The sequence below is a fragment of the Salmo salar genome, chromosome ssa02 (genome assembly GCF_905237065.1).
Source record: "Salmo salar chromosome ssa02, Ssal_v3.1, whole genome shotgun sequence".
Lineage (NCBI taxonomy): Eukaryota > Metazoa > Chordata > Actinopteri > Salmoniformes > Salmonidae > Salmo > Salmo salar.
Genome location: NC_059443.1, coordinates 62,068,042 through 62,085,938, shown reverse-complemented (window position 1 = coordinate 62,085,938; position 17,897 = coordinate 62,068,042).

Genomic DNA, 17,897 nt, shown 5'->3' with positions numbered 1-17,897 from the left:
GGGCTCCCGTTTAAGTGTGTGAGACAGTAGTGTGTGGATACTGCGAGGGCTCCAGTTTGTGTGTGAGACAGTAGTGTGTGGATACTGTGAGGGCTCCAGTTTAAGTGTGTGAGACAGTAGTGTGTGGATACTGCGAGGGCTCCAGTTTAAGTGTGTGAGACAGTAGTGTGTAGATACTGCGAGGGCTCCAGTTTAAGTGTGTGAGACAGTAGTGTGTGGATACTGCGAGGGCTCCAGTTTAAGTGTGTGAGACAGTAGTGTGTGGATACTGCGAGGGCTCCAGTTTAAGTGTGTGAGACAGTAGTGTGTGGATACTGTGAGGGCTCCAGTTTAAGTGTGTGACACAGTAGTGTGTGGATACTGCGAGGGCTCCAGTTTAAGTGTGTGAGACAGTAGTGTGTGGATACTGTGAGGGCTCCAGTTTAAGTGTGTGAGACAGTAGTGTGTGGATACTGCGAGGGCTCCAGTTTAAGTGTGTGAGACAGTAGTGTGTGGATACTGTGAGGGCTCCAGTTTAAGTGTGTGACACAGTAGTGTGTGGATACTGCGAGGGCTCCAGTTTAAGTGTGTGAGACAGTAGTGTGTGGATACTGTGAGGGCTCCAGTTTAAGTGTGTGAGACAGTAGTGTGTGGATACTGTGAGGGCTCCAGTTTAAGTGTGTGAGACAGTAGTGTGTGGATACTGCGAGGGCTCCAGTTTAAGTGTGTAAGACAGTAGTGTGTGGATACTGTGAGGGCTCCAGTTTAAGTGTGTGAGACAGTAGTGTGTGGATACTGTGAGGGCTCCAGTTTAAGTGTGTGAGACAGTAGTGTGTGGATACTGCGAGGGCTCCAGTTTAAGTGTGTGAGACAGTAGTGTGTGGATACTGTGAGGGCTCCAGTTTAAGTGTGTGAGACAGTAGTGTGTGGATACTGTGAGGGCTCCAGTTTAAGTGTGTGAGACAGTAGTGTGTGGATACTGTGAGGGCTCCAGTTTAAGTGTGTGAGACAGTAGTGTGTGGATACTGTGAGGGCTCCAGTTGGTGTACCATGTGACCACTAGCCCCTGTCTCCGCTTCCTTCCTCTCTAGAGGTCTGTGAACAGTGTGTGTCCTGTTACTGCTCTCCCTCTGGTTCCTCTGAGGCCATGAGGGGCCCAGGGTGTGTGTGCGTGTGTGTGTGTGTGTGTGTGTGTGTGTGTGTGTGTGTGTGTGTGTGTGTGTGTGTGTGTGTGTGTGTGTGTGCGCGTGTGTGTGTGTGCGTGTGTGTGTGTGTGTGTGCGTGTGCGTGTGCGTGTGTGTGCGTGTGCGTGTGCGTGTGTGTGTGTGTGTGTGTGTGTGTGTGTGTGTGCGTGCGTGTGTGTGTGTGTGTGTGTTTGTTTTGCATCTGTCCGCAGGTCACACTTGGTTACAGACAGGGTGTGATGTTGAAACAGACCTAGTTCCTGATTCTTGGAAGAGTGGACACCTGCATCAGTATGACGGGTCAACGACACGTACACACACCCCACACAAACGCAGACACACAGATGCAAACACACACACACACACACCCCTATACATCCAGTAGTATAGAACATATTGTACAGCCCTCTAGACCAGAGTTTCCCAAACTCGGTCCCGGGGCCCCCTGGGTGCACGTTTTGGTTGACATCAAAGCTTGATGATGAGTTGGTTATTTGCATCAGCTGTGTAGTGTGAGGGGAAAAACACAATGTGCATCCGGGAGGGGGGGGGCAGGACATCTCTCTACACCGTTTGACCTCCAATCTAACTCTGTCTTATCTGTTCTCTCCTCTGTACACACGTCTAACTAGCCTGGCCACTAGGGATGCTTCCCCTATATTACTGCCCACACACTCTGACTCTCCTAGTCAGTGTGTGTATTCATGTGTGTTTCTGCGTCTGTCTGTCTGTCTGTCTGTCTGTCTGTCTGTCTGTCTGTCTGTCTGTCTGTCTGTCTGTCTGTCTGTCTGTCCGTGAGTGTGTGCATGTCTGCATGTCTGCGTGTGTGTGTGTGTGTGTGTGTGTGTGTGTGTGTGTGTGTGTGTGTGTGTGTGTGTGTGTGTGTGTGTGTGTGTGTGTGTGTGTGTGTGTGTGTGTGTGTGAGGTGTTGCTCAGGACTGTTCATTAACAGGTTGATGTGTACTGTCAGAGATTAGACTGTAGGAGGGTCTGGGGTCACGTGGTCTCCTGATCTCTCAGCTTAGTTTAAACATAGAGTTCTCACTGTTTATGTAGCATGGTGTGTGTGTGAGAGTGTATGTGTGTATGTGTGTGTGTGTGGTTTGGGTTACAGAGCCCTGTGGTTTGGGTCTGGGTCATAACAATGGCCTGGCAGTCTTGGAAGGGCATGGGGTAATGCTTTTCAGACCTGTTTTTCTCTTTCTCCTTTGTTTCTCCTTTGTCACACTCTCTCTCTCTCTCTCTCTCTCTCTCTCTCTCTCTCTCTCTCTCTCTGTCTCTCTCTCCCTCTCTCTCTCTTTCTCTCTCTCGCTCTCTCGCTCTCTCCGTCTCTCTCGCTCGCTCTCTCCCTCTCTCCCTCGCTCTCTCGCTCGCTCTCTCTCACACACACTCTCTCTCTCTCTCTCCCTCTCTCTCGCTCTCTCCCTCTCTCCCTCTCTCTCTCTCTCTCTCTCTCTCACACACACACACTCTCTCTCTCTCTCCCCTGCCTCTATTTCCCTGTCTTATCACACACACCCCTCTATAAACGCACAGTGACCCTAATGCAGGCCAGACCCTCTCTCTCTCAGTCTCCCCTCCCTTCCGTATCCCCCGATCTCTCTCTCTCTTCGTCTGTCTATTGTAGTAGAGTGGGACTGCGGTGCGGCGTTGCTCTGCCTTGGAGCGCGGCCAAACGGACCAGCAGAGCTTGTTTGGAAAGTTTTCAGTCAGAAAGCCACTTTTTGGCAGTGAGTGCTGCTGAAGCCTCAGAAGAAGGCCTGAGTTGCTAAAATAAATAATGATTTCGGCGAGGAGAGGAGGGAGGAGGGTTGGGGAGATGAGGGAGGAGGGGTGAGGAGAGGAGGGAGGAGGGGTGAGGAGAGGAGGGAGGAGGGGTGAGGAGAGGGAGGAGGAGGGGTGAGGAGAGGGAGGAGGAGGGGTGAGGCGAGGGAGGGAGGAGGGGTGAGGAGTGGAGGAGGGGTGAGGAGATGAGGGAGGAGGGGTGAGGAGAGGAGGGAGGAGGGGTGAGGAGAGGGAGGAGGAGGGGTGAGGAGAGGAGGGAGGAGGGAGGAGGGGTGAGGAGAGTGAGGAGGAGGAGTAAGGAGAGGATGGGGGGGTGAGGGAGAGGGGGAGAGGGGGGAGAGGTCTTACAGAGGGCTCCTGTAATTATATCTGTCAATCGACACTGAGCCACATGGACCGCCAACGCTTGAGTTTCCCCTCTCTCTTACTCTGTTACTCTCTTTGGCACTGTAACTTGGTTGGAGTGTGTGTGTGTGTGTGTGTGTGTGTGTGTGTGTGTGTGTGTGTGTGTGTGTGCGTGCGTGCGTGCGTGCGTGCGTGCGTTCTGTCTGGGTGGAGTGTGTTCGTGTGGTCCTGCAGGGACCTGGTCATTCTGGAGCAGAAAGATATCACACTTGAGTGTGCTGGTATTTCACAAGGGACGTTATGCTGATGTCCTGGGGTTAACTAACTAAGGAACAGTGGCATGGTTTTGTTCAACTATTCAGAGTATCTCAAGGGATGGATTGGTCACTAGACAGCATGCATGATTAGGTATAAAGTACCACACACACTCCGTCACTCTCTCTCTCTCTCTCTCTCTCTCTCTCTCTCTCTAGTTAGGTGTCCTGGCCTGGTCCAGTTAGGCCTGTCATACTCCCCCCTCCTCTGATCACAACCAGACGTCGGTTGGTTCGTCCAGGGATTCGACTCCAGGGACACAATTACCGGGCCGGGCTAAATGTGCCGCCCAAACGCTACGGCCCCTTCAAAGGCTTCCCTTCTCTTTCCCTCCTCTGTCACTCTCTCTGTCACTCTCTGTTTTCAACCCGCTCTCTCCACCTCTCGATCCCTTTCTCCATTTAGCCCTCTCTATTCCTCTCTCTCCTTTTTCTCTCACTATGACTCTCTCCCTCTCTCCTCCATCCATCCCTCTCTCCACAGACTCAGAGATGTAGCAGGAGCGGTTACCAAGTCACTGAGATGATTCCTCTCTAATGAACTGGTGTATTTGGAAACAGTTTCTGTAATGTTTCAGACCTATGTCTATCCTACTCTGCCTTTCTAAGGTCTTCGAAAGCCAAGTTAACAAACAGATCACCGACCATTTCGAATCCCATCGTACCAGCTCCGCTATGCAATCTGGTTTCTGAGCTGGTCATGGGTGCACCTCAGCCATGCTCAAGGTCCTAAACGACATCATAACCGCCGTTGATTAAAGACAAAACCGTGCAGCTGTCTTCATCGACCTGGCCAAGGCTTTCGACTCTGTCAATCTCCGCACTCTTATCGGCAGACTCAACAGCCTTGGTTTCTCAAATGACTGACTCGCCTGGTTCACCAACTACTTCTCAGATAGAGTTCAGTGTGTCAAATCGGAGGGCCTGTTGTCCGGACCTCTGGCAGTCTCTATGGGGATACCACAGGGTTCAATTCTCGGGCCGACTCTTTTCTCTGTATACATCAATGATGGCGCTATTGCTGCTGGTGATTCTCTCATCCACCTCTATGCAGACGAGCCCATTCTGTATACTTCTGGCCCTTCTTTGGACACTGTGTTAACAAACCTCCAGATGAGCTTCAATGCCATACAACACTCCTTCCGTGGCCTCCAACTGCTCTTAAATGCAAGTAAAACTAAATGCATGCTCTTCAACCGATCGCTGAACTCACCCGCCCGCCCATCTAGCATCACTACTCTGGATGGTTCTGACTTGTGGACAACTACAAATACCTAGGTGTCTGGTTAGACTGTAAACTCTCCTTCCAGACTCACATTAAGCATCTACAATCCAAAATTAAATCTCGAATAAGCTTCCTATTTCACAACAAAACATCCTTCACTCATGCTGCTAAACATACCCTCGTAAAGCTGACTATCCTACCGATCCTTGACTTCGGCGATGTCATTTACAAAATAGCCTCCAACACTACTCAGGAAATTGGATGCAGTCTATCACAGTGCCATCCGTTTTGTCACCAAAGCCCCATATACTACCCTCCACTGCGACCTGTATGCTCTCGTTGGCTGGCCCTCGCTTCATATTCGTCGCCAAACCCACTGGCTCCAGGTCATCTATGTCTTTGCTAGGTAAAGCCCCGCCTTATCTCAGCTCACTGGTCACCATAGCAGCACCCACCCGTAGCACGCGTTCCAGCAGGTATATTTCACTGGTCATCCCCAAAGCCAACTCTTCATTTGGCAGCCTTTCCTTCCAATTCTCTGCTGCCAATGACTGGAACGAATTGCAAAAATCTCTGAAACTGGAGTCTTATTTCCCCCTCACTAACTTTAAGCATCAGCTGTCAGAGCTACTTACCCATCGTTGCACCTGTATACAGTCCATCTGTAAATAGCTCACCCAACTACCTCATCCAACTAACCTCATCCCCTACCTCATCGGTGATCTGTTTATTAACTTGGCTTTCAAAGACTTTAGAAAGGCAGGGCAGGATGGATATAGGTCTGTAACAGTTTGGGTCTAGAGTGTCACCCCCTTTGAAGAGGGGGATGACCACGGCAGCTTTCCAATCTTTAGGGATCTCGGACGAAAGAGAAAGATGAAAGAGAGGTTGAACAGACTGGTAATAGGGGTTGCAACCATGGCGGCGGATAATTTTAGAAAGAGAGGGTCCAGATTGTCTAGCCCAGCTGATTTGTACAGGTCCAGGTTTTGCAGCTCTTTCAGAACATCTGCGATCTGGATTTGGGTAAAGGAGAAGCTGGGGAGGCTCGGGAAAGCAGCTGCGAGGGGTGCGGAGCTGTTGGCCGGGGTTGGGGTAGCCAGGAGGAAAGCATGGCCAGCCGTAGAGAAATGCTTATTGAAATGTTTGATTATCACGGATTTATCGGTGGTAACCATGTCGCCTAGCCTCAGTGCAGTGGACAGCTGGGAGGAGGTGCTCTTGTTCTCCATGGACTTTACAGTGTCCCAAAACTTTTTGGAGTTAGAGCTACAGGATGAACATTTCTGTTTGAAAAAGCTAGCCTTTGCTTTCCTGACTGACTGCGTGTATTGGTTCCTGACTTCCCTGAACAGTTGCATATCACGGGGACTATTCGATGCAATTGCAGTCCGCCACAGGATGTTTTTGTGCTGGTCGAGGGCAGTCAGGTCTGGAGTGAACCAAGGGCTATATCTGTTATTAGTTCTACATTTTTTGAAAGGGGCATGCTTATTTAAGATGGTGAGGAAATTACTTTTACAGAACGACCATGCATCCTCAACTGACGGGATGAGATCAATATCCTTCCAGGATACCTGGGCCAGGTTGATTAGAAAGGCTTGCTCGCAGAAGTGTTTTAGGGAGCGTTTGACAGTGATGAGGGGTGGTCGTTTGATCGCGGACCCAGAGCGGATGCAGGCAATGAGGCAGTGATCGCTGAGATCCTCATTGAAAACAGTAGAGGTGTATTTGGAGGGCAAGTTGGTCAGGACAATATCTATGAGGGTGCCCATGTTTACGGATTTAGGGTTGTACCTGGTGGTTTCCTTGATAATTTGTGTGAGATTGAGGGCATCTAGCTTAAATTGTAGGACTGCTGGGGTGTTAAGCATATCCCAGTTTAGGTCACCTAACAGAACGACCTCTGAAGATAGATGGGGGGCAATCAATTCACATATGGTGTCCAGGGCACAGCTGGGAGCTGAGGGAGGTCTATAACAGTGAGAGACCTATTTCTGGAGAGATTCATTTTAAAAATTAGATGCTCGAACTGTTTGGGCATAGACCTGGAAAGTATGACAGAACTTTGCAAGCTATCTCTGCAGTAGATTGCAACTCCTCCCCCGTTGGCAGTTCTATCTTGATGGAAAATGTTGTAGTTGGGTATGGAAATCTCTGAATTTTTGGTGGCCTTCCTAAGCCAGGATTCAGACACGGCAAGGACATTGGGGTTGGCGGAGTGTGCTAAAGCAGTGAGTAAAATAAACTTAGGGAGGAGGCTTCTGATGTTAACATGCATGAAACCAAGGCTTTTTCGATTACAGAAGTCAACAAATGAGAGTGCCTGGGGACATGCAGGGCCTGGGTTAGCCTCCACATCACCCGAGGAACAGAGGAGGAGTAGGATGAGGGTACGGCTAAAGGCTTGCAAAACTTGTCGTCTGGTGCGTTGGGGACAGAGAATAAAAGGAGCAGATTTCTGGGCGTGGTAGAATAGATTCAGGGCATAATGTGCAGACAGGGCTATGGTGGGGTGTGGGTACAGTGGAGGTAAGCCCAGGCACTGAGTGATGATAAGAGAGGTTGCGTCTCTGGACATGCTGGTTATACTGGGTGAGGTCACCGCATGTGTGTTTGAGGTGGGACAAAGGAGGTATCTAAGGCATGTACAGTGGGACTAGGGGCTTCGCAGTAAACTAAAACAATGATAATTAACCTAAACAACAATATACAAGGCATATTGACATTTGAGAGAGACATAAAGCGAGGCATAAAGCAATCACAGGTGTTGATTGGGAGAGCTAGCTAAGTTAACATTGGGTAAGACAACAGCTAATCAGCTAAGTCAACAACAACAGGTAAAATGGCGATGAATAGGCAGAGAGGGTCAGTTAACTACACACAGGGCCTGAGTTAGGGGCTAGGGCCGACAGATAAACAAAGGTAAACAAAGTGGAGTACTGTGATAAATGAACAGTCCAGCAGGCATCAGCTATGTAGCTAAGTGATCATAGGGTCCAGTGTACAGCAATAGATGAAACAGGGAAGCAGCTAGGTAGTCGTTGGTACGCTAGCACGTGGGAGACACGGCGTTTAAAGTTAGCAGTCCGGGGTAAGTAGAAGCGTCTGCTCCGTCGTCCGGCAAAGGCCGGTTGAAGGCACAGCTGATGGAATTACGTCTGCGGACCAGTCGTGGTGGTACGGCGGGGCGCCGTGTCGACGAAGGGACCGGGCCAGATGGCGAAAGAGGTATTGTAGTTGTGGGAATTTCGTTTGCTAGCCGGGAGATGCGCCTGGCTCAGGGCTAGCTTCAGGGCTGGGTAACTCAGTTGAAGATAGCTAGCTGTGATGATCAATGGTCGGCAGGAATCTGACGTTGTAGTGGAGAAAAACAGTCCGAGGCTGGCAGGTATTATCCAGGCTAAAAAAACGTCTGGTGCCTGAGCAGAGGATAAAGGCCGCTAGCAGTAGCTAACAATGACTAAATGGCTAGTAACTTAGCTAATTAGCTGGCTACCTTCTGATGAATGGTTTGGCTATAGGGTCTAAAAGAATAGCGGATCCCTGTCACATTGAGTGAGGCAGATTACCAGAAGGTATATTTCATTTAAAAATTGAAAAAGAGATTGAAAAATAAATTGGAATATATACAAAAAAAGACATAAAATACAAAAAGTAAACGAGAGGACAGTGACACACACACACACACACACACACACACACACACACACACACACACACACACACACACACACACACACACACACACAGACACACACAGACACACACATATTTTACGGTCGGTGTCCCTATGAACCCTGACACTGGCAGTGACGGTCCCCTCAGCCTCTTAGAGTGTGTGTGTCTGCTCGGTGTGTGTGTGAAGCGGGTGTTGATTTAGCTGTAGGAAGGGGATTAAATGGCTCATTGGTGAAGGGGAGAGCACCAGAGAGTGTGGAGCTGAGAGCTCCGTCCGTCCCTCCTCTCAGTCCCTACCGCCAGGAGAGAAGGGCCATCGGGGCTGAACAAACAAATCACATGGCCATCAAACACTACTGACCCCTGGACGTCTGGGAGTCCATTGACAATCTGTTTTACTGGTCCCCACAGTAAGGAGCCATTTTAATATACGACGAAGCAACAACAACATCAACAAAGGCAAGAGGAGCCGAGGAGTCGAGGAACAATTCAACTATTGAACTGCCCCCTTGTTAAACATAAAACACAGGGCTCTTGTCGATAAGGCCGTAAAAGGGGGAGTGGAGAGTGTTGTTGTTTCTGGTAATGGGAAGTGTGGGAAGCCTGTGTCACCTCCTTTTAAAGTTATGGCCCCTCTTTAGGAGGGTGGAAGTGTGCTTAAAGGTGGTGGGGATGGAGCTGTTAGGGTGATTTAGGGGTGTGGGGTATCGCTAGGGCCATCTGGGACCATTGGTTGGGTTTGCTACTGTACTGTTGTCAGGTGATTGACTAAAGTAGCTCTTGGTTATTTATAGGCCACTTATTGGGAGTGTGTGTGTGTGCTGCTTGTGTGTGTGTGGGGGGGGGGGTTGTGTATGTGTGTGTGTGTGTGTGTGTGTGTGTGTGTGTTTTTGTGTGTTGTGTGTCCACGTAGGAGGGTGTGTGTGTAACACGACTTTCAACCAGCTGGCTATAAAAACCCTCGCTACCTTCATGTTCTTCTTCTCTCCTCATAGGTGAGCCGTACACACGTCACTCTCCGCTATTTCAAATGAACACAGTGAGTTGAGCTCACCATTAAACCACTATTTCAAACATCCATCTTGCAGCTGACTACATAATCACAGCCATCGGATATCAAAGGCCGACCACAATATTACAGAGAGAGAGAACGAGAGAGTGAGGTTGAGTCAGTAGACGCTGGGTTTTCTGCAATGCTTACTGCTGGGCTACAGTCAAACCCTTTGGAACGAAGCTATGTCCTAATAACAGGTCTGTAACGTCCTAGCTGTCATAACATAATCACACAGATCACAAACCCAATCCATTCATTTATTGATATGTGATTTGATAAATAGCCATGATGCTTCAGTTATCCTCAAGTAGTCTACGGATTCCCATAGGTTTTAAAGCTTCAATTCTTAAGTACATTCGAGACAAATAACTTGTTCGACGTTTCTTGGTAGCAGTCCAAGACCATTCGTGCCGGGTTTGTAATTTGTGTCATTGGAATCTCGCTTAATATTTTAGGAAGTTGTTTCAGCTCGGGGCTATCCTCGTCCTTCCTCGTTGCAAAACCTCCACTGTTGTCCAGATGTTAACGAAACCCCAACACGAAGCTTCTGAACGCAGCCCTGTCACTGCTGGTGGTGACCAAGCGTTCTGTTCCAACTCAACGGGCATTAGCAACAACAGATTAACAAGCTAACTACTCAACACTAATGGAAAATACGAGCTATAATTGTTGTAGGACTTTTTTACCCACTTTTGTTATTTAACTAGGAAAGTCAGTTAAGAACAAATTCTTACTTACAATGACCGCCTACCCCGACGACGCTGGGCCAATTGAGCGCCGCCCTACGAGACTCCCAATCACGGCCAGATGTGACTCAGCCTGGATTCGAACCAGGGACTGTGGTGACGCCTCTTGCACTAAAAGAAGCAGAGCCTTAGACCGCTGCGCCACTTGGGAGCGTTGACCATCAGCTGATGTGGTTGAGCTTTTAGAGATAGAGGTGTCTTTTCACCATGATCAGATTTAGGCAGTAAGACATCTAGTTTCAATAGAAGGATATAGCTGTTTGGTTCTTTTATTTCCTCATCTTTGGGGTCCTGAAACAGTTAACATTATTTCTCAAATCTCGTCCTCTGTCTTCTGGGATAGGTATGACAGCTGGAATGCATTTTTCTGCTGTTTTTGCATGATTAGGCAAACTTGGCATGCAGGTGCTGCTCAAAGGGCTGCGCTGGTACAATAATATTCCCCCAACAAATTAAACTCTGTGTCGTGCAGATCAGTCACACACACCCATGCACGCAGTCACGCACACTAACAGAAAAGACACACTCAAACATATACATGAACGCACGCACGCACATCCAAACAATGACAACCCACTTGAGGGTGAGAGAATCAGAGAGACAGAGAGAAAGAGGGAAGAAGAGGAGGAGAGAGAGATGAGTGAGGAGTGGAGTTGAGAGAGAGCACCCAGGACAGAAGCCACCCATAGAGGATGTCTAGAAACCACAGCAGCCATCTCAGTGACTACACTGACACGGGTGGTAGGATGAACCGTAGAGCAGCTAAAACATCCCCCAGATCCAACCCCTAAATTGGTGTTACTGAGAGTAATGACAGTGAAGCCTGGAGGCTACGGAGCTAATGTGCTCACTGGTTTCCTGTCCTCACCAGCCTCGTCACTTATTCAGATGGGTTCAGGACAGAAAGAGAGAGGGAGAGAGACAGACAGACAGACAGACAGACAGACAGACAGACAGACAGACAGACAGACAGAAAGACAGACAGACAGACAGACAAACGAGAGAGAGCGAGAGAGAGAGAGAGAGAGAGAGATGACAACATCCACCATGATACTCATTTACAGCCACTGTAGCGCCCTTCGCTGTTCCCATTACTGTCCCCATCACTTGGCAATCTGTCCCTATATCATTTTAATTGGGTTTTAATATCGCCTCTGATCTGGTTGGCCAATTAACAGATCCGCTTGGAAATAAAATGAGGAGCGCCTGCCCGACTGTGAGACACCCCTCTGATCTGTGCCATATGGACCGGCTCCACTGATTGCCCAATGAGCAGACACTTGGCCCCTCTCTCAGGATGCACCACTGTATGATGGATCTGGGGTGGGGGCGGGTGGACGGGGTGAGACAGTATGTTGCTTTATTTTGTTGATGTGCTGCTCTAGTTAAAAACGCTGGGCCTTGACAACAGCTGTGGGGATTGTACAAGGGGCTGACACTCTCCATTGAATTTGGCCTCACCTTAGAATGAAGCATCACAAGGATCTACAGAGTTACCAAAACAGAGAGAAAAAGCCCTTATGATGAAAGTGTCATTCTTGCTCCCTCATTGAGAAGTTAGTCCTGTGCGTTGGTCCTAGATTGGGAAATCTCTCTTGGTCATAGGAGACATTCTTGAATTTAAAGGACAGTCCGTCGCACAGAGGACAGACTATGGAGTCTGGAGAACGACTGCTGCTTTGCGTAGCTCTTCTGCAGCAGATACTGATGTTAGCTGGGAGCTGTCTCAGCACTCTCAGCTCTCTCTCTCTGTGTGTCTTTCTCTCTCTCTCTCTCTCTCTGTATTTCTCTCACTCTCTCTCTCTTTCTGTGTCTTTCTGTCTTTCTCTCACTCGCTCTCTCTCTCTCTCCCGTTCTCTCTCTCTCTCCCATATCTCTCTCTCAATTCAATTTCAATTCAATTCAATTTAAGGGGCTTTATTCTTTATTGGCATGGGAAACATATGTTTACATTGTCAAAGCAAGTGAAATAGATAATAAATAAAAGTGAAATAAACAAGAAAAAATTAACAGTAGACATTACACAAAAGTTCCAAAAGAATAAAGACATTTCAAATGTCATATTATGTCTATATACAGTGTTGTAATAATGATCCTTCTCTCTCTCTTGCTCTGTCTCTCTCTGTTTCCTCTCCTCTTTTCTCATTCTCCACGCTGTGATTTCCATGGCTCAGGGCGAGGGGAACGAGGGGAAGGCAAAGCCCCCTGTCATTAACCATGGTGAGGCTGACGCTAGCCCTCAAATGGGAAGCAGATTCCTTTAAACTCTGACCCAGTTCTGGCTGAGAGCTCAAAGGGAGCCACCACACATACACCAGCACAGGCATACACACACATGCAAGAGAAGAAACACACATACATACACACACATACATAAACACACACATACACAGGCATACACAGACATACACAGACATACAGACATACAGACTATGACACAGACAGGCATACACACACACAGGCATATACACACACATACAGGCTAAGACACAGACAGGCGTACGCACACACACGCACACACACACACACACACACACACACACACACACACACACACACACACACACACACACACACACACACACACACACACACACACACATACATACATACATACATACATACATACATACATACATACATACATACATACATACATACATACATACATACATACATACATACATACATACATACACACACACACACACACATTGTTCCAGTCCGAACAGGCATGTTTCTGCTTTGCTCTACTCTCTATCTTTCTCTCTCTCTTTCATCACTCCAGTAGCGGCTCATTACAATTTGGTGTACTGGTCAGCCTTAAGGGTCCAGAGCACAGCGCAGGGCTTACCTTCAATAAACTCCCCTCGCTTCTAAAACCAGCCGCACAATATTTCAGATTCTAGTCTAACTCTCCTGATCTTCCGGGCCCAGTGACAAATTCCCACTAAAGTATACAAGATGGTCAAATAAACTAAACTGTCTTGATTTCAGGGTTGAAGGTATTTAAGTGGCATGCCAGCCAGCTAGTCAGAGCCCATTGCTGTACCCATGCCAATGCCTACAGTATGCCCATTCCGGTGTAGTATCCCTGCTCACCAGGCCTTGGCATGAGCCTCGGCATGCCCAGCGGAGTCAGGCCATTCCACCACAGAGAGAGAGACAGAGAGAGTTAGAGAGAGCGAGAGAGAGACAGAGAGAGACAGAGAGAGAGAGAGAGAGAGACAGAGAGAGTTAGAGAGAGAGAGAGAGAGAGAGAAAGAGAGCGCGAGAGAGAGAGCGAGAGAGAGACAGAGAGAGAGACAGAGAGAGAGACAGAGAGAGAGAGGAGAGAGAGAGAGAGAGAGAGAGAAAGAGAGAGAAAGAGTGTCTATCTGGACCCTGTGTCCAGCTCAGCTCCAAGCCAAGGCCTGCTTGAAGATGAGTGGGCAGCGGAGCCGCTGCTGCTATTCCCCATTAACATGGCCTCACATCTGTTTCTCTCATTCCAACGCCGGCTTTAAGGTCCCTGAAGGTGTAGTTAAATTAGGGCCAGTGCAGGTTTATAAATGTAAAATCCTCCAATAATCTAGGCTTGACATGACCCCTTAATACCCAGAGCTAAAGTCAACCAGGCTGACGGGTTGGACGGGAGGGGAACGTAGCTAACCACACCGCCAAGCTCCACATGTGTTCTCATCGCCGTCTTTAAAAGTGGAAGGTGCAGGTGACGAGGAGGAGTTTTTTTACGAGCATTTGTCAGTCTAGTCTGTGGTTGGGGTTCAGACATGTATGTAGTTACACTAGTAACTACCTGGTTCTGGTGTTTGAGGCTATGCAATTGTCCCAAAACGTTGAGTAGAGACTGTTAAAAAAAAGAATCATTGTCTATTCTGTTCTAGCCTGACAGTTTATGCTGCACTGCTGCCACTCCACTAGATTAATGGCTCGGTCTTTTAAAATCTGCAGCCCGGACCTTGAGAGAGTCTTTTTTGGAGAGTGTCTGGGGGGGGGGGGGGATGGAGAGATCGATTAAAGGAGGGATGGCGGAAGATAGAAAAACCCCATGTCCCTCAGCTCTCGAGGGAAGGGATCCTCTAAACTGCCTTGTCTAATGCAATTAATATAATTGGTGCAGGCGTAAAGGGGCAAATTGCAATCTACGACACTGGGGACAGACGGCAGGACCTCCTGAGAGTTTACTGGGACAGAATACCTAGTTCATACGTATATGGTTAATCTGGGGGGGGTTAAACATGATTTGAAGTGACAGAAAACTGAATGTCAGATAAGATTGAAAACCGCCATTGTCTTTTCTCTTCTTTGATGTAAATGAGACGTCATGACACCATGCAGTACAGTATATAGTAATATAGGTCATATCTCATTCATGCTATAGGCTATGCATCTGATTTTTGCAGTAACATCAGGTCATCTTGAATGGTAAAACAACACACATGATGCCACGTAAACAGCTGGCCTTAGCCTAGCAGTTACACGATCACTGTCAACACCAGTAGCCTATTCCTTTTCAATCTACCATCGCGTTTACACTTCTTGACATTTGCTGTTTTTCTCTCACATGAACTCTGTCGGCATATTCCAGAAGAATTGACTTAATGCGTGCCATTCCTAACCCTTATTACTTGCAATGGAACTCAGAAACCTTTATGTGGTCATTGATTTCTGCCCGAGGCCACGGCAGTGGACTAGGAGAGTAATATCTCAGTGGAAATAAGGAATTTTAAGAAAGCTAGCTACAGGAACCTTTGACATTCTGGCATTATAAAAGCCTCAGCTAAAATGTCCGCAGAAAAATGATAAACATATGATTTGCATTCGATTTCCATAATTGATGGCTGTTACACATCACTGTTTGTGTTGCTTTTTCCCTCATGTAGTCTTGATCTGTCATCTTTTCAAAGAAATGGATTCGACATCTCGCTGTTGAGAAGTATTCTTGGAGATATTTTCACATTAACTTGAAATAAACCTGTTTTTCGAAATACACATGTTAGTTGTGGGCCGTGAAATTCCTCGTTTGAATGTTTCCACTTACTGACGATATAACGTGCCCTTTGACCCCAATAATTGTTCTAAAACATGACCTCAGAACATTTGGGGCTTGTGAAAAACAGAGAGGAAGAGGCATCTCTGAGCACTCTCCTACTTCTCTCTCCAGGGCAGGTATAAACATGTGAAGTAAGGGAAAAACTTTACTGACCCAAATAACCCATCCCAGGCCTGATTGGTCACCCCTCCCCAAGCCACAGCTCTTAAACACCCTCACCCCATCTCTCTCTATCTTTCTCTCTCACCCTATCGCTCCCCTTTTCTCTGTCCCATTCTCCCCTTCCCTCTCTCTCTCCCTCCTTATAAACCCCCCCACTCTTTCTTGCTCTCCCTCCCCTGCTTCCTCCTCCCCTCTCTCTTTCTTTCTGTCTGGAGAGGAAACGGTGGCCATTAAATGTGTCTGCCGGGGTCTGGCAGAACAACCGTCACATTGTGTGACCCCTCCTTGGCCCCCAGACGGACTAATGAATGAGGGGGCACCCCTCCCGCCCCTCTTTACCCTCCCGCCCCTCCCGCCAGACCCCGGCAAAGGTAATTCAGCAACCCCCCTCCCAAACCCTCCTCTTTTTTCACATGGACTCAGACATCTCCCTGGCCTTTGACTACTAAGGCTTATCTTTTCAGAGGGAAATGTGTGTCATTTGGGGTTTAAGGAAAAAGCTAAACAAAAACATTGTTTGCTAGCCTAGCTAGGCTACCCCGCCCAACCGACCCCCTCTCCCTGACCCCCAAAATTCACGCTGACGAGTTGAGTCTGGAGGGAGGGCTTTGGAAAATAATGTGAGACGAATGTGTGTTTTCTAAACACACCGATCTTGATGAATTTATATGGAGCTGAATGGCGATAGGACAGAGATGAGTCAACTGACAAGACTTTGACATGAGGTGGACAAAAGCTATTGTTGACAGTTTGATTACAAAGACAACGCAGAGCACTTAGGCCTAGAAGAGAGAAATGTGAGAATACATCTGTACTACCACTGCAACAGAAGCGGGAGAAATCCACTCTGTCCTTGCAGGGAGGGAGATGAACTGAACTGCTTGTAGTCTTGGCATAAGACACCAACACACACTAGAGAACTCTCAATAGCCCACATGAATAACACAGAGATCTGAAGTCCTCTTTCCAAATAGAGTCCATGTATTCCTATGAGGTTTAACAATGGTGACGTGGAAGATTAACAATGGCATACAGAATATATCCCCCTCTGTGCTCTCTCTCTCTCTCTCTCTCTCTCTCTCTCTCTCTCTCTCTCTCTCCCTCTCTCTCTCTCTCTCTCTCTCTCTCTCACTCTCTCTCTCAATTCAATTCAATTCAATTCAAAGGGCTTTATTGGCATGGGAAACATAGGTTTACATTGCCAAAGCAAATTAAATAGATAATAAACAAAAGTGGAATAAACATTTCGAATGTCATATTATGGCTATATACAGTGTTGTAACGATGTGCAAATAGTTAAAGTACATAGGGGGGAAAAATCCACTTAAATCTCTTTCTCTCTCTCGCTCTTCTTCTTCTTCCCCTGTCATGTTTTATTTTTATAACTGCTTCCAGAATATATCTAAGTGTCAACAGAACACTTCACACACTGCGATTCACAGCAGTGACCGGGGCCTAGCGACCGGGGCCTTCAGTATTAGACGCTCTAACAGTGCATCGGTAGCTATGAGCTACGTTAGCGTCGACTCAGCTAATATATTCCACACACACCAAGCCTGACTGCTGCTATCAAAGGATTCGCCTGAATGGCTGTAATAACTGGAAAATAATTTTTGATAGCCTGAAACAATCTTCTAAATCATCACAGAACTTTATTAAAATAATATCAAATCAAATTAGCCACCGTCGCCCGGTAATGAATTAAGTAAAGGGGTTACGCCAGCATTAATCCCCCATAATGCTCGGAGGCATCGGGGCACTGGCGTTCGGCGTTCAGCGGCGTGAGCGTTTAATAAACCAGTCAGTCCCTTCAGCTCCCCGACGACCGACGTCGAACGTCTCCACCCCGTTGCCCGGTCCGCAGGGAAAACACATCAAAAGAATCCCTCGCTTTCTTTCATCCCTCCATCCCTCTCTCTCCCCCCCCAGCCCACTCCCCCCTCCCTCTCTCTCTTTCTCCCTCTCTCCATCCCCTCAACCCCTCCCTCCCCTCTGTCTTTCTAAAATAATCTCTCCGTTTTTTCCCTCGTCCTCCGTCGCCATCCCACCATGCCTTTGGGTGAGATTCTTCATGAGGGGGTGAATCTTGGTGGATCTCAGAAGGGTTGTGATGAGTGGTAGTGCTGGAGCCCATTGGAACTGCATAGCAGAACAGAGGAGAGCAACACTGTTTAATCCCTGCTACTGTAAGCCTTTACCCAGGAGCATACAGAGAAGGACAGACAACCAGGCCACTGTACTATACCCAGTGATGATGATACAGGCAGTGCTATAGATTAAATGAAGTAATGTAATTAGGTCTTTATAATAATGAAGTGGTTATTGATGATGATGTGCTCTGCACATCTTTGTGATGATAGTGTTAACAC